This window comes from Peromyscus leucopus, chromosome 6, assembly GCF_004664715.2.
Source record: "Peromyscus leucopus breed LL Stock chromosome 6, UCI_PerLeu_2.1, whole genome shotgun sequence".
In the NCBI taxonomy this organism is placed as follows: domain Eukaryota; kingdom Metazoa; phylum Chordata; class Mammalia; order Rodentia; family Cricetidae; genus Peromyscus; species Peromyscus leucopus.
In genome coordinates this window covers 110858472-110868657 of record NC_051068.1, presented here as the reverse complement: position 1 = coordinate 110868657, position 10186 = coordinate 110858472, and positions in this window count along the sequence as shown.

Genomic DNA, 10186 nt, shown 5'->3' with positions numbered 1-10186 from the left:
AGGGTGCTGCATTCTTGATGTAATCCTAAATGCTGCTTGTAGCCGGGGAGTTTTTGTTGAAATGTACCTACTAAAACACCTCATTCTCTTTGTGTTTTTCAAGGCTTATTTCCTGAAGACAGCCCTTATGAGTTGACGTTCTCCACAATACTGTTCGAAGTCCTTCCTCATTTCACACTAACTCACACTCTGACTTCTAACTTATATATAATAATTATAGGATGACTACCAAATTCTGTCCCCAGTCAAGGTGGCTTTCCTAAATGCCAAGCTTGAAGTGCAAAGTACCTACTAGATAGCTGTGTGTATTAGGGTATCTCATAGTGCTTAAAACTCAGCTCATTTAAAACTAATCTTGTACTTTCTTCTCTACATCGCCGTCGATGGGAAGTAATGTCCATCTACTTGTTCCAGCCAAAAACCTGAGAATCACAGTGTAGGGTCCCTAGATTGTCCCAAATGACCAGAAGACACCCGATATGCAATTGCAGAAAGCAGTTTTATTCTCAAGACAGAAACACTAGCATGGTAGGGTCCACCCAAAGTGGCATCCACCCTGGGGAAGAGTGAGGCAGTTCCTTTTAAGCTTGCTTAGTGGAATTCCAGCTGTGGTTAGGTGTTCCTTGAAGTGATTGGGTATAGACCCTGACTGATAGAGGAGTCATTCAATGATTGGTTCATGACATCTGCTCAGCAACTGTGGTTGCTATGTCAGGGGTCTGAAGACAGCAAGAACAGTTCCTACTTGTGGTGGGGTAGGTCACTGATTGGCCACCGCACTGAACATACTTCCCGAGGGTCTGGTTGAAGACAGAAATGAATCAACATAGGATAGTGGGGTAATATGGGACACTGGTCTTAGTAAACTGGCCCCTTAAAACAAAACAAAACAAAACAAGCAGCTGGCTCTGATGCCTTCATTCCTCCCTCCCTTGAGTTGAAACATAAGTCAAATCTTTGAACTTAATGGAGTTCGATATTTGTAGGCAGGGACCTATATTGGCTGTGAAGGACCGTTAATTTAATTGCTCCTGGGCATTCTTTCATAGTACAGAGGAGCGTGTTGACTATGTATAGCCCAAAAATCAGTGCTAGCGATAGGATCAATAGGGGTCCTAGCAATGTGGTTAAGGTGGTGGCTCATGGGGACCATGAGAACAAGGTTTCGTACCAGTTAGAACTGTCCCTCCTTTGTTTTTCTCTATCCTGTAACCTTTTACACACAAGGGGTGGATTCTTTTATCAGCCGAGTGGTTAGTGTAGAGGTAACACTGTTGTCCGAGGCCAGGCATAGTCCGCCCTGTTGTAAGAGGAGGAGGTCTAACCCTGGTGGTTCTGTAACACTACCTCTGCTGAAGAAATGAGGGATGATTCGAGGTGGGAAATAGATTTTTCTAACTCAGCCAGATCTGCATCGATCAGGGCACCTAAAGTTTTGTAATTTTCATGTTGTAACACAAGGGCAGCAGTGCCTATTCCAGCTATCCCAGACCTACCAAAGTGAGAGTCAGGAGCGCTGAGACTGCTGTTGTAGGGAAGGTGGCTAGGTGGGTTCTCATGGTCTCGTCCGAACAGAAAGAACTCGAGGGAAAATCTGAAAGAGGACACAAAAACCTGAGTTTTGTTGTAGTGTCTGGGTGTGTACACATGGGGTAAGACCCGTGGAGCATGCCCACCAGATGCCTTTAGGCACCTTGAGGTAACAGGTGGTGGAAGTCCTGGTAATAAAGTGGATGAAGTTGCAGAGGGGCAGATAAGCCTCCTAGAATGCAGAATACAAAGGCCAGTCCTGCTGATGGATACTAATGTAAGCTTGGGGTGTGTTCCCCATGGGCAGGTCAGAATTATTTAGGTAATCATATGTAGCCAATAGGAGAGGAAAAGCTTGATTAATTGGTCCTTGGGGCCAGGAGAGTACCTAGCTGGGGTGATATTATAAGGGGGCTGACTGCCCTGGAAAGGGGTGGTCCCGTGGGTGTAGCCAAGGCACTTGTAACTGGATTTGGGCCAACTGGGATAGGCTGATGTAAAGGGACTATGAATCGTTGAATGGTGAATAAGACACCGTCATAACCATTGAACCATACATAGTCTTAGCCACCAAATCTTTCCAGTTGTCCAGTTAGCTTGTCTTCTGGCTGATGTAATGGATCCAGATCAGAATGGGGTTGCATTTAGCTGACCCTACACAGGCTTGGAGGTTTTTTTCCCCAAAGTTGGGGATTAGAATTCCTAGTAACCGAAATGTGGTCTGGCTTGTTAGTATCCCAAGAAGTGCTAGTTTCACATCCCCAAGTGGCACAATGGAATTGTCCTGGTCCTCCGCAGCTGTGCATGGCCGGTCCAGGACAAACAGAGAATTTGGCAGCTTTTAAGTGGGTCTTCAGGCATTGTCTGTGACAGTAATAGCCTGCAGAGCAGTCATCATAAGAAAGGATATTTCCATCCATACCAGTGTCCCGGGTTGTCCCAGCAAGGTCACAGAGATCTATGGGCTGGATGATCAGATCATGCATTTTTTTTTCTTTACTTTTTTTCTCTTATTGAAAATCGTTTTTTCATATAATATATTCTGATTACAGTTCCCCCTCCCTCAACTCATCTGAGATCCTTCCTGCCCCCTGCCCCCATCTGAATCCACACCCTTTCTGTATCTGGTTAGAAAGCAAACAGGCATCTGCAGATAATAATAAAATAAGATAAAACTGGAATAGGGCAAAATAAACAAACAGAAGAAGAGAGTCAGAGAAAAGCACTAGAAACACATAGCTGCAGAGAATACAAATGTTCATATACACAGGAATCCCATTAAAACAAACCAGAAACCAAAATATATACTCAAAGGATCTGCAAGGTTAAGAGAAAAGTTCTGGCAAAACATGAAACAACCTCCAAAGATGCCAATGAGTCATTTAGTGTTTGCCATCTACTGGGCACAGGGCCTGCCCTTAAGAGTGGATTGTGTCCCCAGTGAGACTGTCGGGGAGAACTAACTTTTCATTTGTGAGTAGTTATAAATTGGGGATAGCTTCTGGGTTAGGGTTGGGGGCTTGGGTCTCTTTCCCCTCTCAGGGCTGGAACCCCATTGGCCCAGACCTATGCAGGTACTGTGCATACTGCCTCAGTCTCTGTGAGTTCAAATGTGCTTCATTCCTGTGTTTAGAAGGTCTTGTTTCTTCTGTGTCCTCCATCCCATCTGGATCTTACAATCTTTTTACCTCTTCTTCTCTGGGGTTCTTGAGCCCTGAGGGAGGCTTTTGATGGAGACATCCCATTTAGAAGTGAGTGTTTCAGGTCTCTCACTCTCTGCACATAGCCCAGCTGTGGGTCTCTGTGTTTATTCCCGTCTACTGCAGTAGGAAGCTTCTCCAATGATGGCTGAGCAAGGCACTCATTTTTGAACATAAATAATGTTGTTAGGAGTCACTGTATGGCTATGTTCCTTTAGCAGAACAGTAGTATTTGGTTTTCCCCTAGCTCCCTGGACTATCTGGTCTCAAATTCTTAGCCACCCAAGCAGTGTTGGTGATGGATTCCATCTCACGGAGTGGGCCTTAAATCCACTCAGATAATGGTTGGCTACTCCCACGGCCTTTGAGCCCTGTTGCATTAGTGCATCTTGCAGGCAGGTCATCATTGTAGATCAAAGTGTTTGTAGGTGGGTTGGTGTTTACCGGTCTCCCTTTGGTAGCATGCAGAGTACCTTCCAGTACCATAACACTTGTCAGTAGGGGTGAAGGCCCTAGGTAAGGCACCAGCTTGATTTCTCCATGTTCAATGAGTTGTATAGGTGTTGTCTTCACCAGTGGGGCCTTATTGTCAGTTTGTGGAGATCAACCAATAGCCTTGGCAATAGTCTGGGTTTTTTTTGGGTCCCTATGGGGGTCCTTTTGCCAACAACTTGATTAGATATAGCTCATTTCTGGCACTGAAAGTTTCATTTGATGATGAGAGATGTCCAGTTGGGGGTCCATTTCCTCTATTATTTGGCAATTTCATCTTCTTTCAATTTCATTTAGATCACCTTCATATATGTATATATTTCAGGAAGGTTCTACCATAGTGGGTTTCTGTACAACCCCTCAAATGGCCCTTAGTTTTAGCTGTCCCTTCCCATATTTCCCCTCTCACCCCCTCTCATCCCACTCCCCCTTTGACTCTCTAGTTTATGTGTCCCTCCCATCCCCATTCATCCATAAATATCCTGTTTTCCCTTCCCTGGGGAGCTCTACCTCTTCCCCCTAGTCCCTTTTCCCTAACTTCTATGGATATATGGATTGTAGATTGCTTATTGAATGCTTAACAGCAAACATCCACATACAAGTAGATACATGCCATGTTTGTCTTTCTGGGGCAGGGTTACTTCACTCATGATTATTTTTTTCTAGTTCCATCCATTTACCTTTGAATTTCATGGTGTCATTTTTTTTTAAATAGCTGAGTAATACTCCATTGTGTAAACCCATGTAGACAGAGTTTTTCGTCAGAACTGCCAGCTCCCCAATAACCACACAGAGACTTATTAATTATAAGTGCGTGGCCAATAGCTTAGGCTTGTTACTAACTAGCTCTTACAACTTAAATTAATCCATAATTCTTATCTACATTTTACCACATGGCAGTATCTTTTTCAGCACACACAGCAGATTCATCTCTTGCTTTCTCTGCATCTGGCTGGTGACTCACTGTTCCTCCACCCTTCTTCTTCCTAGTGTTCTCTCACATTTTCTTTATCCATTCTTTGGTTGAGGGACATCTAGGTTGTTTTCAGTTTTGGCTATTATAAAATAGAGCAGTGTATCTGGTTTTATGTTGATGTCTTTGATACCTTTGGGGTGAGTTTTGTACAGGCTGATAAGTATGGATCTATTTGGATTCCTCTACATGCAGTCATTCAGTTGACTATTACAGTGTGTTGAAGATGCTGTCTAAAAAGACAGTGTGTATTTTTGGCTTCTTTATAAAAATCAGGTGTCTATAAGTGTGTGGCTTTATGTCTGGGTCTTCAATTCAATACCATTGGTCAAGGTGTCTGTCATCATGCTGTTTTTTTTTTTTTTTGTTTTTTTTTTTTTTGGTTTTTCGAGACAGGGTTTCTCTGCGTAGCTTTGCGCCTTTCTTGGAGCTCACTTGGTAGCCAGGCTGGCTCGAACTCACAGAGATGCTCCGAGTGCTGGGATTAAAGGCGTGCGCCACCACCGCCCGGCTCATGCTGTTTTATTACTACAGTTTTATAGTACAACTTGAAATCAGGAATGTTGATACCACCACCCATTCTTTTATTGTTCAGGATTGTTTTAACTCTCCTGGTTTGTTTTGTTTTGTTTTGTATTTCCATATGAAGCTGAGAATTGCCCTTTCAAGATTTGTGAAGAATTATGTTGGAATTTTGATGGGGATTGAATTGAATCTGTAGATTGCTTTTGATTGCTTTTTGATTGACAGAAATGGAGAGAAGGATTTCCATTTGACTTTCCTGGCAATATAGAGAGACTTCTATTTACCCTGATAGAGCATTAACAGACCAAGAAAATGAGTTAGCCCAAGTGGTAGTGTGGTGAACCAATGTGTTTATTGGGATTACTTACAGGAGTCTGTTATAGGTACATGGGTGACTCAAAGGCATCTGTGTTACAGAAAAGCCCATCTCAGCATGGATACTATGATAGCTGACCTTGGTTGTGAACTTGGCATATTTGGAAATAGGGAACCTCAGTTGGGGAAATGCCTTCATCAGATTGGATTTGGGACATGTCTGTGTGATGTTTTCTTTTTTAAAAGATTTATTTATTTTGTTTCACGTGTATGAGGTTTTTTTTTGCCTGCCTGTATGTAAGTGTATCCTTGAGCAGAGCCTGCAGAAGTCAGAAGAGGGCATCTCCTTCTCTGGAGCTGGATTTGCAGGCAGTCATGCCTCCTGAGGTGGGGGCCAGAGAGCAGACCTAGATCCTGTGTAAGAGCAGCAAATGCTCTTTAACTCTGGCATTTTCTTAATTGTTAATTGACATAGGAGGAACCGTCTTACTGTGGGCAGTGCTGCTTCTGGGCAGGTGGTCTTGGGCAGTGTAAGAAATGAGCCTGGATCAAGCCAATAAGCAGTGTTCCTCCATGGTCCCTGCTTCAGTTACTACCGAGAGTTCCTGTTCTGACTTCCCTCACTTATGGACTGTTCTCTGGAAGTGTAAGCTGGAATACCCCCACCTCACCCCAACCCACCCCACCCCACGCCAGTGGGGTCATGGTGTTTGTCACAGCAGCACAGAAGCAAACTAGAACAGATGATGACCTCAGAAGAGCTGCATCATGGAGTCCTACCCTCAGTCAGTCGCTCACTTCCTCTGTACCTCAGCATCTCCCAGGACCACATGCAGCTGAGGGGCAGGAAGGAGTGGCAGGTGGAATCTCAGGTAAGGGTCTAGTAACCTCCCTCATCTCTGCATAATTAATACACTCCTGTCTCTGGGGTGTCTTGTTTATTTTGTTGCCATGACTATGAGGCCAAGATTTTCTGTAAGTCACACAGTGGTCTTGGCTTTATGAACAGCAATGGTCATGATATGCCCTGAAGAAATAGCTACACAAGAGGGATCTCTTTTAATTTAACAGCAATAAGAGAAGGGGGTACAGTTTTCCTTCTATATTCCCAAGTGACTTGTTTATAGTTTCCTTCCAAAACAGACCTTGAAACTTCAGTGACAGAAATGATCTGTCCTTGGCTTTATGATCTGGAAAGAGAGCAACCTGGCTTAGTAGCACTTTAGAAAGGACACATTTGGGCATTTTACAGAGCCCAATATCTGCCAGCAGTGAGAGAGCAACAGAATAACACATAACTACAGACAGAATTCACCAGTGTGTTAGAGGATGGAGTGGAAGGAAAGCGTGCCGGCCTTTTCACTGACGAAGGCCCTGGGCATCCTCTGCTGTGCTTCTTAGCTTCCGCCACAAGGGGGAAATTGGCCTGCTAGACCCAAGGCTGTTGATTTTGTGGAGAGGCATGTTTTTTTTTTTTTTTTTTTTTTTTTTTTGGTTTTTCGAGACAGGGTTTCTCTGTGTAGCTTTGTGCCTTTCCTGGGACTCACTTGGTAGCCCAGGCTGGCCTCGAACTCACAGAGATCCACCTGCCTCTGCCTCCCGAGTGCTGTGATTAAAGGCGTGCGCCACCACCGCCCGGCGAGAGGCATGTTTTTAAAAGTGATTTCTTCATTATGTTTGAGTCTTCACTCAAGTTTTTAATCCTCAAAATTTTTATCTTCAAAATGTCTTCACCAGTTTTTTTTTTTATTTTGAAATGTTTCATAATTTGAAAAAGAAGAGAATGAACACCTCTAGGTCTGTCACTTAGGTGGACCAATGGATACTTTGACCACATTTACTTTCTTTCTCTCTCTCTGAACTCCCAAATCTTGTGAAATCACCTCTATCTTCTTCAGCAAGTATCACTCAAGAACAAGAACATTTCATGTTTCCCCATCCATCCTCAAGAAAATGTTTACCTTGGCTGGGTGTGGCAACACATGCCTTTAATTGTAGCACCAGGAGGCAGAGGCAGGTGGGTATCTCTCAGTTCCAGACCAACCTGGTCTACGTTTGAGACAGAGTCTCTCAAACAAAGCAAAATAAACCAAAAACCAACCAAACATCCATCATCACCAAACTAAAACCAACACAGAATGTTTAGTCTGCAGAGACATCATCCTCATAAACCAGTTGGAAAAGTAGTGTGTGTGTTCTTGTAACAGATTCCCTCGCAGGAGACTATAAAGTCTGCTTTCCCCACCCCACAGGTTGAGTGGTTGGAAGCTGCTCTGTAAGGCACTCAGGTTAGGAATATGGCCCTACCCTCAGGGACCTTAAAGCAGAAAGTGTTTGGGAATCACATTAGGTAATTCATAGGGAGGGACACTTTAAAATGATAGCTTTAATATCAATAGAAATTGATATTCTTCCCAATTTGTTTCCCTCAGTGAAAATGGCATCTAGGACATGGAAAATTAGAAGGAACACCAGAGGGTGCTGTGGTAGCATTTTGAAAACTAAGGTGCCAGAAGGCATAGTGATTATGTTAAAACCCTTTGTCCTTTTCAGACAAATGTATAGTAGTACTGTGATTGGATTGCCTTCTAAACTCAACTGTTCTACACTATTACAGGAATGCATAAATATTGTCAATAATGTTAGGCCCACAAAACAGCTTTTATAAATAAATGTGTACCCTGTTATGTTGGGGAAAACACATTTTGATATGTAGATTCAATATCCCAAAGAAGCTCAGTAGTATATGTGCCTTAAAACTTTAATCTTTGGACTAAAACATTGGCAAATAAAGAGCAGGGCAGTTCTTTACAACAACAAAGTACATTGCCCAGCAAACCATTACTATAATATTTTTTGATTTTTCCTTTTGGAGGGAATGAAGTTCTAGTCTGTTACAGTGGCCTGACACTCTAGACATGGTGTAGTGTGTGTTGCATGTAGTAACCTTTCAAGAAGTGGTATTCATTAGTGAAAGAGAGCTTGCAGGAAAAGGAGCCAGCTGCCAGAATGTAGACTTTTATGTATTCTATGCATTGCAAACTGCATTACTTGTATGTGACGTTTTTTTTAAAAAATAAGATCTCTATCTGTAGTCAGGGTTGGCCTTGATTAAAGAAAAGAGGAATATAGAAAGTGTGTTTGAAAATTTCCACTCAAAACAGGAAGTCTGTTTTCAGCTAGTGTCTTCTATATGTGACAGGGAGCTGCACCGATGAGATCTTTGTACAAGACCTGCACAGTGACAACACCAGTCGAGATTCTGACACAGACAGATGATATCTCACAAGGCACACCCCTAGATGAAGACCTACAGGCAATTAATGGTTACTCAGAGAGGAAGAACCAGTCTTTTCCAGGAAAGAGTCCCCTGATAGGTTATCCAATCCCAATTGATTAGCCCTAAACACATATAGAATATGAGTGATACTAAATGGACTTAGCAGATTCTATTTGTATATACCTGTGCTTGTGTGTGTGTGTTTGTGTGTGTGTATACATATATTTATACACATACATATATATACACCTACACGGATATACATATATATGTGACAATTGAAGAAGAGGTCATGAATTTGAGAGGGAATAGGGGAAGGGATATGAGGGGAATTGGAGAGGGAAGATGGATAGAAACAATGTAAATACAATACTCATATATGAAATTCTCAAAACAGCCGGGCGGTGGTGGTGCACGCCTTTAATCCCAGCACTCGGGAGGCAGAGCCAGGCAGATCTCTGTGAGTTCGAGGCCAGCCTGGGCTACCAAGTGAGTCCCAGGAAAGGCGCAAAGCTACACAGAGAAACCCTGTCTTGAAACGACCCCCCCCCCAAAAAAAAAGAATGAATATAGGTTATTTGGATGCACATGACAACAAACTTGTTACCAAACGTGTTTCCTGTCTATGTGCCCAAAGATTGTTCTGCCTTCAAGGAGGTTGCAAGCATAGATTTGAGAAACAGGAGTAGCAGCATGTGTTAAGGTTTCAGGAAAGTCACTGAGTGCCAAAGGCAATGGGAAATGATGCATTTTGTGGTAGCCAGGTCTTTAACACAGGTGGGTATGAAGCAGTCTAGGGGTCAAGGAAGGGAAGGAGAGGAGAGGGGATAAGGAGAGAAGACAAAGCATACTGGGATGGCACAAGAGGCTAACACCTGTGAAGTGTGCCTTAGTCCCCACAGCATTGAGAAAGGGAACATGCCTGTAGATGGAAGTGTCTGTCCCGGCTGGTCCCGCAGCCGTTCAGTCCCAAATAAACACACAGAGGCTCATATTAATTATAATCTGTTTGGCCTATTGCTCAGACTTATAATTAATTAGCTCTTATGCTTAAATTAACCTGTAATTCTTGTCTATGTTTAGCCATGTGGCTTGGTACCTTTTGTCAGTCCAACATTCTCATCTTACTTCCTCTGCATCTGGCTGGCAACTCCGTCTCTGCTTTTCCTCTTCCCAGCCTTCTCCTAGTCTGGTTGCCCACCTACACTTCCTGCCTGGCTAACAGCTAATCAGTGTTTAACGAAACCAATAGGAGTGACAAATCTTTACAGTGTACAAGAGCATTATCCCACAGCATTCCCCCCCCTTTTTTTTCAAAACAAAAATCCTGAATCTAATCTCCTTTGTTTAGCCTTTTTCCTGACCAATATT